This window comes from Falco biarmicus, chromosome Z, assembly GCF_023638135.1.
Source record: "Falco biarmicus isolate bFalBia1 chromosome Z, bFalBia1.pri, whole genome shotgun sequence".
Taxonomy (NCBI): domain Eukaryota; kingdom Metazoa; phylum Chordata; class Aves; order Falconiformes; family Falconidae; genus Falco; species Falco biarmicus.
In genome coordinates, this window is record NC_079311.1 from 50,468,214 (window position 1) to 50,482,476 (window position 14,263).

Genomic DNA, 14,263 nt, shown 5'->3' on the forward strand with positions numbered 1-14,263 from the left:
ACTGGATATTGTCTTCCTCTAGATATTGGGAGAGACCTCATAAAAGAAGCTGGGAATGCATTAAATGCATTCATGTGACTTCTTTGTCTATGAGGATTTGTGTTGCTTGGTTTTTAAAGGTGCTGAACAGTGGCAAGCAAAATGGATGTTCAGGATCTGATAAATACAAGGTACAAATGAGCACTATGTTTATGCTTGGTATCAAGATAACCTAGAAGGTAAGTGGGTTCACATTAAATGCGTGCAGCTTATTATATAATACATTCTTCTGGATATGGTGGTCTGATCATTCCTGGGACATCTGTATAGCTGCTGTTGTCCTCTGCTGAATGCATGTCTGAATGGATGTTTTATTTCATCAAATAGCTTATTTTCTTAAAAAAAAAAAAAAAAAAAAAAAAAAGAAGAAGAAATTGTAATAGTTCCTCATTAGTTGGTGCTCTTTTCCTGCACTTTCTGCAGAATTCTGAAAGTTTGAGTATGCTGGGAGTATGACTTCCCTTATTCCAGCTCTGAGATACAGGAACAGGTTGTTGCAGCAAAGCCGTGACTACCATTGCCTAGTCTGTCTTAGATCTGTGGATGACCAAGACTTCAGGGTCCAGAAGTAATATTTTAGCATGCATTTCAAGGTATAAATTCACCTGGTAGTGTGAGGGAAGTGGATAGTATCAAAGTCAGACTGGTGACCGCTCCTGTCACCAGTTAAAACCAAAAGAAGTGGAAATTCTAAACAAAATAAAATTGTGTTATTAGGGTGTTGGTTTTCCTTTGGGTGCAGTCTAGCATCTGAATTCTTCTTGTAGATGAAGATAAGTTATTATAAGAGAAGTGATAGGAGAAAAACTGATTCTGTATTTAAACATGAGAGTTCCTGTTTGTCTGTATGAACATGCTTTCCTAATGAATTGCCAGTTGTCTACCCCGCACCCACAATGCAAAACCAGAAGAGGGACATACTGATCTTTGAAAAACAATTTGGTAGTAATTTGGCCCAATTCAGCTACAATTACTGTGAACTATGCAAGACAATAGTACTAACTTCATAAGGTCAGAAGCAGGAACTATGCCAGACAATAGGACTAAAATAATAAGGTCAGAAGCAAGAAATATAGCCTTCCTTGACTACCAGCTTTAATTGTATTGCTCAGGGGCAAGTTACTGTGACAGAAACTGTGGTAATGGGCTGGCAACAGTCCACCACAATGTATAAACAGCTAACAGTTTGATTACATGGAAGCCTTAATCTCAGGACATGCACAAATGAATGCACATTGTGTAAACCTCTAGAAATGGTAGCCATACTGAACATTTCTTACCTAACAGCAATAAATACCCAGGTGTAGCACAGGAGGAAATTCAGTTTGTGGGACTGGTAACATATATAAAAAACAACACTACTGTGGGGTAAGCTTCCTACACTTTGTTGTCCTTCTCCCAGGTCTTGTGCTTAAAATTTGTTTTCTCCTTGCATACTGTTTCTTATATTTTAAACAGATCGAGAATTTTCAGACAGCCATCAGTTTAACAAACAGCAAAGAAAGAAACTTTCTGTTCTCCCTCCAACAGTGCCCCCTCTTTGCCTTCCTCCCTCACTGATGCTGTCACTGAGCTCAGGGTCATTCTGGTGCAGCATCTGTAATTGCTTGTGCCTAAGGTCTTGGACAGATATGAGGAAGTGACAGGGGGAACATCAGCTGTCATCCCAGCAAGCACAATACTCAGCTGGACTCCACAGGTTTTGAAGTACTTCTCCCAGTTTAGGGTTATCTATTCTCCCTTGAAGCAGAGCTTATTCTATAAAGTCAGGTTTTGAGGCATACATTGCAAGCTACTGGATCCTTTACTTTTAGGTTTTGCATTAACATTATTTTTTTTATAAAACTAACACATGTATTCAGCATGGAGGTGTATAGGCAACCAAATCTATTCTAGCCTCACTGTCAGCAATTTACATTGTGTTGACGCAGGTCACACTGAGGACTATCTCCTTCAACTGCAGCTACCTGGGCTTTGAGCAATCTTCTTTATTTTCTGCCCATGTCCATGTTGCACATAACATTATAAAAATAAGGAGTAATAAGGAAAAATAAAGTTATTTAACAGCAAGAACCACAGAACCTGTGTAGGTACAGAAGGTCCTGTACGCTTTCCAAAATTGAGTCCCAGACTGAAATGAGCACTATAAATTGGAAAATGTCAAAAAATAAGTAATGAGGGTCACTGTTAATGATCTGGAATGCTATTGTTCAATGAAGCCTTTACACATAATTGTCTCACATACAATCTTTTTACACCCATTTATTACAAATGATCTTAGTATTGTAATATTTTATTAAAAATTGTTAAAAACAGGCATTTTTCACTTTTGCATGTGACAATACATAAAAAGGAGCAATTTCTTTTTCTCTGAATCCTTGGGAATTAAGTGAAAGTTGTAACTTGGGAAGAAGAAAGCAGCCCTATTGCTGCATATTCGTTGTGAAGATACTGTTTCTCCCATTTAGAAATGTGACTAGATCTGGTGCCTTCCACCCAAAAAGCCTCTTAGTCTGTAATATATTTTCTCTTGTTTATGTCCACACTGGTTCTGAAATCTAGAAATCCAGTGAAGTTTTAGTACAGCGTATGCATTAGGAAATCCAGACTCAGCTTCTATGTAACTCCTGTGCCCACCCTGAGAAAGAAACCACTGTGACAAGGTTGTTACCTTAATTATGATGCACAGGGGTGAAGGTAATTTTAGAGGATGAGTTTGTTACCTCCCATATGCTTTCAACAGAGACTTGCTGACTAAGCACATCCTAAATATTGCATCAGCCAGAGCCGTAAGTGATGCAGCATTTACCTTCTATTCTGTGAAAATGAATTTTGTTCCTGTGAGGAATGTTTATGCTTGTAGACCTGCTGGCACACATATTTCTCAGTCTTTTTCCTTCTAGCATTTTGTAGATTTCACTTTCTCACAGGAATAAGTAAAATCTTTACCATACATACGTGCATTAAGTGTAGTGCCTCTTGTTAGTAACCCTGTTGTAGTCCCCTTCCTCAGTCCGAAGCTCACATTGTACCAAACCCCCTAATTCTGAATGAGAAGGAATCTCTTAAAATTTAGTCACGACCGGATTTCTTTTAGCCAGGAGTGGGGGGTGGGAAGTGATTCCACAGTCATTAACAACTCACTTTTTTACGAAAAAACAATTTAATTGCTAAAAGCAACCATCTCTGAGAAGAGGGTTACATCTGTGAGAGAGCTACTGCCCAGCAATGAGGAAAACTTCAAACTCATGTAAAATTTCAAGGGTCCTAATAATGCCTCCATGGAAAGCATGTTTCAGGGTCTTACAAGAGAGACCTTCTTCATCACTGTGTTCACAGTTTTCATTCAGCCATTGATTCACCGTTGGTGATTGTGATTAATGATCGACACTGACTTGCACCGTTTCCTCATAATATCAACTTTCTCTACTTGCAGAATGAAGCCTGCGGGTCTAGTGACTTGAAGTGTGACAGTTTTGAGCTGTGAACATGCTACTCCATAGTCAGATAAATATGCAAATGTTTCATGTTACTGTCCAGCCAACACAACACACAAGAGTGGCCTTAACAGAGACAGGCAGGTCTTGTTTCTGCCAAGCTGGATGTTGCAGACTGGTGCATATGCAGCATTTGGCTCAGAGATGCTAGATAAGTGTAAATTGTATTGACAAATCAGTTTTACAATTAATTGATAGATATATCGCTTGCTTTTCTGGCAATTGTGAAGATGTGCCTGTTCACAGGAACTTCAGAAACTGGAATTCTGATAGGATTTTTTGTGTGTAGTACTTCAAGGACACAATGATTTAATTATTTATTGAATTGTGTAAAAAGATTTTTTTCTATCTCTAAAGAGAAAAGTATGAATATATGTAAATAGTGAGGATGCAGTCATTTGCAGAATCAAGTGATATGGTTGACAGGCTTTAAAAAAATGTGTAGAACATAAAAGACCTGGAAATACGCATCTTTTTGTAGGACCTTATTTACCTTGTACTTTGTTCTTTTTTTTAGTTAACATATAACTATGTCTTGTCATTATTATATCAAGGATAAATATTGTCCCTGTGTATGATAGTGGCAGTAGATCTTACTTTGTTTTCACACCCCCTTGGATTAAATTAAATCTGGCTTTGTGTACACTTCAAACATTTTCTGCCAGACACAGTATGTCCTATCTTAGCTGAGCTGGACGTTGTATATTGTAAATCTGTGCAGTTGAAATAGTGCTTTTAAATATGTGTTATAATGATTTAATGAGACATAAATTTGAAGATCAAAACTATTTAAATTTGAAGGTTGTGCAGAGGAAAAGGCCTGGGAGAACAAAAATCTTTTTCTGAGTTCATACATGATATTCTAGGATGGAAACTCCAGCTTTGTACCAGTAGAGGCAGATTTATTCTGTACACTGGGAAAAAAACCCCAGCTTGAATAAAAAGAACAGACTGATAAAGCTTGTGCTTCGTCTTATAAAAGCAAATAAATATATGTATATGATATTGTATTATGTATATATGTATTCTTGAGTATAGCTAAAGGACAACTTCCCATGAAATAAGGCATTCCTTTAGAATTGCTGTAGATTTTCATAATTTTTTTTCAACATTCCTATTGTAACCTACATCAAAAGGGCAGCTATGGTTCTTGTGTCTGGCTATACATATGCATTATAAAAAAGTGAGTCTACTGTAATTACCAGTTTGCAGAGCGAATTCCTGCAGGGTTTGTACTCTCCCCATTAGTAAAAGAGATAAGTTGAAATGTATTAAAATTTCACTGTACAACTGGGAGTTTTTGTTCACAGTAAATGTGGTAATGTTTCTTCAGTGCTTGACTGTTTGTGTTTAAATTTAGGCAGTGTGCCCAACAGGGACAAAATTATAGGATAAAGCTATGTATAAAAGAAAATCCCTCTGAGAAAACCAATAACATTCCCCCACCCCCCCACCCCCCACCCCAGTTATATATATATAATCATGATCCTTTCTGGCTAAGGGAAAACATTATATCTGTTTCACACTTACTGGAATTCTCTCTCACACACATAAAATGAAGGGATAGAGTATACAAACCTTTGTGCAAAAATTCCATGGCTTTGTTTTGAGGAAGTGTTGAAGAAGCAAAATCTAAAAGATAGATGAATAAAGAAATAGATGTTTGGTGAATAACCTTATGTAATGAAGAGGAAAATGTTCACCTGTTAACCTGGCATTTTGGGGGGAAAGGAAAAAAAAAAAAGTTGTGTGGTGTGCTTGTTCTAACTTGCTTACAGTATTAGTTTTGTGGCTGATAGGAGTCAGAGTTGGCCACTGAAGAAGCAGTGCAGGATTGAGTCTCTAACTGATTTAAATAGGAAGTTATTGCTTTACATTATAACTTAAAAACATGGTACATGGTACTGACTGTTGATCTTGATGTGACAGAAAATATTACTTTCTTTTTAGAAAATACCCAAACTTTTCTAATAAATTTTGATTCATTGCACTTACTTTCAAAACAATAAAATCTTTCATTATAACTTCCTCATGTAATATCTATAGAACTCATTTGCATCTTTACTGGCTAAAACGCAGTGCAGTCTAAATCCATTGATTTTTTTTGCCAAAATGAAAGCCCATAATTTAGAATCCAGAAAGCAGTGACATCTGAGAAGCTAAAGAAAAGCCTGAAAAGTGAAGTCTTCCTGAAGAGCAGCGTAGACAATAAGCATTGTGTTTGTGGTATTTTTGAAGGAGAATTTCTGAATAAATGAACAGTCTGTCCCCACCTTTCTTATAAGCCCCCTTTTAAGTACTGGAAGGCCACAGTAAGCTCTCCCCCTTCTCCAGGCTGAACAATCTCAGCTCTCAGCCTTATCTTCATAGGAGAGATGCTTCATCCCTTTGATCATTTTTGTAGCCCTCCTCTGGACTTGCTCCAGAGCTGGACACACTGCTCCAGGTGGGGTCTCACAAGAACAGGTTAAATTATTGGTCCAGGGTGGGCAGGGCAGTAAAACTCTTGGAAGCAACTTGCCTCCTGTGCTCTCTAAAGAACCAGCTGTGCCTGCTTGAGGTGAGGAGCTTGGTGGAGCTTAGCAATGTTAATCTCTAGAAGAGTCATGGGTGGAGGAGGTATGTGAGGCTTTTTGCAGGTGCGTCCATCTGCATTGTTGGATACCTGTGCAACACCGGCCATTGCCTTGGCAAAGTGCATGGCTGAACTCCAGTGACTGACAGTGTTGGTTGCACAACATGAATCTGTTTTTCATTTATAAGAATAAATGTCTGCGTTTTCTAACACACTTTCAGGCACAGGGAATCTCATTCTTAAATCAAGCGTATGTTTTTCTTCAAATTTTAAGCAAAGAAGCACTAATCAGTCTTAATTTTTTTGGTGCAAATAACTGTGCTTTTGATGACCAGAAACCTCGGGCTAGTTTCATATGCTATAGAAACACAGGGTGACAATGTACCTGCAGTCATTGTAGAATATCCTGTTGGCAGCACAGTGAGTGGAGCGTGTAGAATCAGGATGAACATGGCCTACAGAAAGTTCGTGGAAAATAACAAAGCTCTTCTGTATTGTATTTGTTTCTCTAGAAAAGTCTAGGTAGCATTCCTTGACCACAGGTTTCCACTTTTGGAAGTATCTAAGGTAAAAGTGAAGAGTGACTCCTAACTTAAATGCAGTATTACAAATGACATTTTATTCTTTTTCCTTCTTTTCTTATTCCCCATTCATCAGCTCTTTTTCAAGAAGAGTTGAAAATGTTTTTCTAAAATACTTGAAAGCTAGGTTGTCCTTACTCCACGAAAAGCTGTTTTATGCTATTAAGAGATTTCTCTCCTGTTAGCATCCTTCCCTCCATATTGTATTAGCAACTGTTTTCTTGAATGCCACAGAGAAATATAACAATATTAGTACCTTTCCAATTGTGTTACTGAAAATAAATACAAGTAAGAAACAACACTAATATAGTGTGATGTGAAATTGCTAATAAAGTACTGCAGTGCAGTGAACAACTCAGAAGATACTTGGGTATCTCTGAACGGGAAACCTCATTGCATTGCATGGATGGTCAAGACCATTCAAATGCAAATATATCCCCCCTCACTATTTTTTGTTTTGGGCAATGCATTATTAGTCTATAGGTACTGAACTTAAAAATGGTCATTTATCAGTTAAGGTTATTTTCTCTAGGTGATTCCTGTGTTTATAATTATTCCTTGACCAACAGCAAACCAACCTAAAGTTGTGTAATTAAAAAATATCTGTTAAAACTTTTGTCCCAAAAGAAGAAACAGTAATGCTTCATGCTTCTGCCTTACTTTCTGTTCTCGTACTCCACCGTGTTCTGTGAGCAGTTCATTAGTCTTATCTGAAAGTGATATGTAATATAATTACCCATTTTTTATAGATCGGGCAGTTAGAAATTGAGTGGTTAAGTAAGTAACTAGTGCCACAGTTGAGGCATTGGCCTCTTTCTGTCCAGTGTTTTGGCTGCAGAATTACCCATATAAAAATTTTAGGTGAGTTTAAATATTGTAATTTTTGTAGCAGAATTACAAGATGGAGACATCAGGTCTCTGCAGAGACAGAAATACTTCTGCACATATACTCTTCATTCTGTAGAAAGAATGGCAAGCACTTCAACCCAAATTTTCCTTTTTTCTTAGAAGTGAAAATATTCTTTAGAAATTAACTTAGGAAGTTATTTCTGTCTATTCTTTCCTAATTTTATTGGAGGTTTTTTTTTTACATTTTCTGGGTGAGTTTTCTTGGGAAGGAGTTTTTTCTTTTGAAATGAAGTTTACAATCTCATGCATGCACTGTGATTTTTCTGTAATCCAAACTAGTACAGGTTCAGCAATTAAACATTCTGAAGCACAGAGTGAAGCTATAGACAACTGCAAAGGAGCGAGGTGGCTTGCGCAGGCAGGGACTGTACCATTCTTGTTCTTGAAAAACAACAAAATTTTCTTGGTTTTTTTTCATGCTCACAGGCTGAAATGATTAGTGAAGTGTACCCAAGCTCTGACTCAGTGATTGCCTTATAACATTGTAGGCGCAATTATCTCCCAACAATGAATTATGAATCTGTTTGGTGGCCCACAATATCTGTAGTTGTTTTTCTGTCTTGTCAAATGTGTGAGCAGTTCAATAAGGACACAAGCTTGTGGTCTCAAATATAAAAGGCTGTCCTAAAGTCTAGCCCAGAGTGAAACACTGCAGATTTTTTATTGTCCACATCCAAGCTTTGGTGATCTTCTCATTTAGGTATGGCTGTCTATAAATTACAAAAAATTCCTGTCCTGGTTTTGGCTGCGGTAGAGTTACCCTACTTCACAGTAGCTGGTATTGGGCTATATTTTGGATTTGTGCTGAAAACAGTGTTGACGATGCAGAGATGTTGTCGTTACTGCTGAGCAGGGCTTACCCAGTGCCCAGGCCTTTTCTGCTCTTCATTTCACTTTGCCAGCAAGGAGCTGGGGATGCACAAGGAGCTGTAGAGGGGACACAGCTGGGACAGGAGCTGTAGAGGGGACACAGCTGGGACAGCTGGCCCCAACTGACCAAAGGGACATTCCATACCATATGATGTTATGACATAATGCTCAGCAATAAAAGCTGGGGGAAAAAGAAGGAAGGGTGGGACATTTGGAGTGCTGATGTTCATCTTCCCAAGTCACCATTAACACGATGGATACCAGCTTTCCGGGAGATGGCTGAGCACCTGCCTGCCAATGGAAAGTAGTGAATGAATTCCTTGTTTTGCTTTGCTTGCATGCACGGCTTTTGCTTTCCTTGTTTGAATGTCTTTATCTCAACCTGTGAGTCTTCTTACTTTTACCCTTCTGTTTCTCTCACCCATCCCATCAGGCAGGAGTGAGGGAGTGGCTGTGTGGGCCTTAATTGCTGGTGGGGGTTAAACCACAATCCTTATAATACCAAGTTTACTATAGGCAGGTCACATTGTGCATTTCTTAAATGTCCATATGCAAATGGACCTCCTTTTGGTATTAATTTAAAACACACTCTGTTGTACTGCTGATCTGCTAGCTATTAAAAATAGTATAATTTCACTGGGATCTCCTCACCATTTACACAGCAGAATTTTTGCTGTGGTCTTTAAAGAAATACTTAATTGACCAGAGAGAAAAAAAAAGTATTTGGATTCCTGAAGAAGTAAGGAAGCGGCAGATTTTCTAAAAGCTGCTTGCAGAGCATATAATATGCACTCTGGAAAAGAAAGAAAAAAAAACCCCAACCTAAAACTGTAGTATGGTACAAACCTGTGCAGAGTAATAGTGTCAATTTATATAGACAGTTTTTATCTTCTTCGCTTTATAACCAAGAAAAAGTAAGTAAAACTTAATGACAGAGGAGACCTGCTGGAACACTTGCAGGACTTTAGCTGTTGTCTGCTGCTTCATTTCTTTTTTGTCATGAGTCAACATACAGCAACAGAACAGTGGATCTCTGTTTCTCATCAACCTTTTGCTTGTTAACTTCATTTTGATGTGCCATCATGTCTTCAGACCAACTACTGTATGGCTTTAAAGTATTATCCCAATGACAGTGTTTTTTACTTTCAATGAAATATGAGTTCAAAATTAGGTATTGGTTATAATATAGAATTAAAACTAACAATGGAGAGAAAAGTTTGTATTTAACGCGTTGGGTTTGGGTTTTTCTTGAAGTTGAGAGATAAGCTGCATAAAGTGCTTTTTGCTTTTACTTTTCCAGTGCTTCCCATAATTTCACACAAGTATTTCATTTATTGACATACACCACCAGAACTATTTATTGTTTTTAAAATCATAAACAAGATAAGTTATTGTCAATTAAATATGGAAAGGTCTTCCCCTTATTACTAAAAAGCACAGAACTTGTGAATTACCACATTATAAGAAATCTAAATTTTAAGTATAAATGTGTGTTTATATTCCCTGGCATTCTTACTAATACGTTTGTGCAGAGTGCATACTCACACAGAGTAATGCAGCTGTAAGGAGCTGCATGTATGCACCAGTTTGCTGGTTTGGACTTTCACTAAAAAGATTTCATGAACACTGGACCGAATCATCATCAAGCCTCATGCTCCTGTGGTTGATAACAGTGGATTTAGATTGTGTGAGCTCTGTGGGTAACGTGTGTGATAGATGCTTTAGACAGGTGGAACTTCTGTGCAAAGTGAGTGTATCTGACTCTTATGTACTCAGGTTCACAGTGATCCCCTATATCATAGGTAGATTGATAGGAGACATTTCTTAAATGTCTTTTTTTGTATGTGAGAAAGATGGGACAAGGACATTAAGAGCAAGTCTCTGTTAACACTGCCCACTGCATAGAAGGATGTAGCTGGGACTTCAGGAAGAAGCTGTTTCACCACACAGGACTCTTGGAGCCTTGTCACAAGTTAAATTAAGAATTTTTGTTAGATTTACTATTAAAACTCAGAATAAAGGAAGATGCAAAATCTGTCTCCCCAGAATGTTGAATTATTTTAAACTGCCTCCATCTTTTGCAGTTGCCTGTAAGAACTCCAGAGGAGGAATGATACCTCTTCTATAGGTGTTCTCCTCATCGCCCATACTGTGATCCCTTTCATGATAGGTTATTACTTCTTATCTCTTGGAAGCTCTGCAAAACAGCTAGACATTGATTTTCCATTATGGCTATAGGCTGTTCCTGTTAATATGTGAATAATGTTTACTTGTTAGATATAATTAAGTCACCCAAACTATGTTAAATTAATATCCTTGGTCTAGAGGAAAGCCATAGAAGTCAGGTCTAACATCTTTTAATGTTAGTCATACAAACATGTATAGGTGTATTAGACCACATGCTTTAATACTAGACAAAGTTCCCTTCTTTCTGCGTTACACTTTATAGGAAGATCTCAAGGAAATCAGCAAGATTCTTCTGAATGTTTCAGTGTCAGTTATAAACCCATTCATTTATTCTTGTATGTGTGTGTTTTCTTTTTAAACCTTAATAGCATTACTTCAGGATTTAAAGAATCAGTTGTGTAACCTGTTTTAAATGATTCTACTGAAATCCAGTCAGTTTCCTCCGCAAGTCCTTAAGGGCCACTAATTTTGGTAGAAATGCAAGGAACGTCGTGTTAGAAACTCAGTGGAAGGGTTGTATAAAAATGTCTGAGAACTCCTCTGTTATCTGCAGACCATTGACACGGTGGAACATAATGACACTTTTAACCGTTTCACTGCTTACTTGAGGACCTTAACCTGCAAGTTGTCATCCAAACACGTTTGCCTATCAGCTGGTGCAGGGGGGAGCCTGTTACTTGCAGATTTTAGTGTTTTTCTCACTGTGCAAGGTCACTGGTTTCTTTTTCTTTCCTTCTGTTTTCTTTCTATCTTTCTCAGAGGAGTTTCTGAGTAAAACCTTAGGAAAAATTTCTGTTTCTTTCTGTACAAAATAGTGTAGTACACAGAGACCTATTATGTAAATTTTTAGCAGTATATTGTGAAGGCAGAATTACAGGAGCATTTTCTGGCAAAAGTTTAGCATTGCTACACCTTTGGTTTTTTATATCTACTTTTTAACAGATTTGAACAATGGCTACAATATTTAGCTGCTGCAAACTTACCCAGGATCTCTGTATTATCCCTACTCCCCTCCCCACCCTTTCAAACTGAGCAGTGACAGATGTCCAACCACAGTTACACCGATCCACACTTCTACCTACAAGCACACCAGCTACTGTGCATTTATCTTCCCTGTACCTTTAACGTCCTGCCACCGAGGAATGGAGAGGCTGCATTACAGCGTTGGATTCTTAAGTGAATCTACAGAACTTTCATCGCCCACTGCCATTCTGGATCATTCCCAAGACTGTTCCACAAACTGTCAGTGAATTGTATGTCTAAGTGAAGTAGTATTGAAAACCAGAAGAAAGATACGGTTAATAATTCAGATACATATCCTTGCAAGGCTCAGTATGTATGTCGGTTGCATTGTGAAGGTCTTTAAAGACAATGCTTTCTTTCATGTTAATGAATGTTTATATTCCATCCATATATATAGGAATACACACTATTTGTGGCATCTTGAACCTTCTCTCCACCAAGTTATGTTGGTTTCATGTTGGATGTTAGTGATCTGAGGTAGTTACCATGATTCTGGACTAAGTAAAGTGAAAAATAATCTTTGAAATAATGACTAAATTCTGCTTGTGATTTTCAATAGCCTCCATCACTGCTGAGTGACTCACAATTTATGTTGTATATATTGTGACAAGACAACAACACTTTACTATCGTTGTATGTAGTTACTGTTTAAGGAATGTAGGCATCGGGCTAATATAGTAATTTGCCCAAGATCGTGCCAATGTGAAGAAGCATATGAATTTTTCCAGTCCCAAATGGGCATCCTGCAGCTTGAGGGGTCATTCTCAACACTCAGAAATACGGGAGTCTTGGTGATGGGATGGAAAACAACAAAAACCAGATTACAACCTGGCATCAACACACCTTTTGCAGAAGTGGCCAGGTAAGGCCAGGCTGAATGTTTTGGCCATGCTACTTGGAGTTGGTCAGGCCAATCCGTATTAGTTTATAAAAATGCATAGCTCTTTTTGAAGACCTTTCAGATTTAGTTATTTGATGGTCAAGCTGACATTTTCACGTTTCTGAAAAGATTGTGTAATTTGGGGGGGGGGGGGGGGGGGGCTATGTATTAAGGATAGAAATCTTACTAACTAGTTAATCTCCTTCAACTCTTTACACTACCAAGACACTCTTTAACTCAGGGAAGAGGAAAGAAACATGAAACCTCAAAACTTGCCCCCCCCCCCCATCTTATAATTTATAATGGCTAAATGGATCATTTTTGAATGTGTGTAATAAAACTCACTCTCAGGCTGAAACATTGTATTTCAGGTTCAAGCTGAATCCAATTTTTACAGGCAACCTGTTAACCTCTAGGCCAAAAATAGGTAGGGTTCTAATGGAAATGCTGATGAGCCTTAATAAAGCAACTCTGCCAGATGACACAGTTTGATCTAGTATGTGTACATACACTATATTACTCCTATTATACATACTGTAAGTGACACGTGAACAAGACAAAATAACATCAAATACAATAAGTGTGTGTCACATTGGTACAGAAATTTTAAAAAGGTGGTGAACGTGAGAAAACCTTTTATGGTAAAATAAGAATACCATTTTGTAAGTCCTTCTTCTTGCAGTACAATTAATTACTGAGTTCATTAATTAATGAACATATTAGAGAAGGAACACCATTACTGACCAGTGGAGACCTGATATATTACTGAGTCAATAAACTATTGAACATGAAACAGGACCTTTCAGGAGAATTTTTTTCTCATAACCCACAAACACATATATTATTCTTGCACAGTCAGCACTTCTTTTGGTACCCTTATATTTCATATTACTAATTCTTTTAATCACACATACATACAGCAGTGTTTTATAACCTAGCTAATGAGTAATTGGACAGGTGACATTGGGACTGAGGCCCTGAAGTGTCAGGCATAATAAAGCAGGGTATTTCTTTTCCCCACTAGGTTTTTGATTGTAAAAGATAGTAAAAGAGCAGACAGGATAGGAGGGAGAAAGGACTGTTGTGCCAGAAATATGTCAGAGAAATACAGATTTTAAGTGGATCCCTGAACTATGCATGGCTTTAAATTGCTGTCTGATGCAGATAAATAAGTAAAGAGATAAAGCATTTAAAATAACTCTGAACCTTTTTCATTGTCAGCAGCCAAGGAGTTTAGCTTGGCCAAGCTAGAGTTGGGTGTGATTTTCTTTAAGTCAATATAGTTAAGGTAATTTTTTTTTTCTGGTAGGGAAGGGTGAGGAGTGGGAGAGAGTCTGAGGCTGTGTCTGTCTGTGTGTCTGTGTCTCTCTGTGTCTGTGTGCCTGTGTGTTAGCTGTTTGGAAAAGGCAAGAGCCTTCGTAATGCTTCAGTATCTCAGTGGCCATAGGTAACAAGCACCCTTCCCCCACCTTAGCCCCCAAGTAATCATTGATTGCATCTAAATCTATAGAGGTATCTTTTCCTGGCAGCTCTGGTAGTTACAGTAGATTGTTAATTTGTGAATGATCAGAATAAGACTCTCTGTCTCAGAAATCTTCATGCAAATTACATCTAAATGCATGCCATAAATTTATTAGTAGCAGTTTGAAGTGCACAGGTCATCTTCTACACTATTTAAAAACATATGTCTGTTACACATTAA

The 14,263-nt window shown here is 37.8% G+C and overlaps 1 protein-coding gene across 1 annotated transcript in view; it reads left to right on the forward strand.

Moving 5' to 3' along the window:
- The window catches only part of BNC2 (basonuclin 2), a 232,751-nt gene that overhangs the window by 102,726 nt on the left and 115,762 nt on the right, over positions 1-14,263 (forward strand). The gene's annotated exons all lie outside the window — the stretch shown is intronic.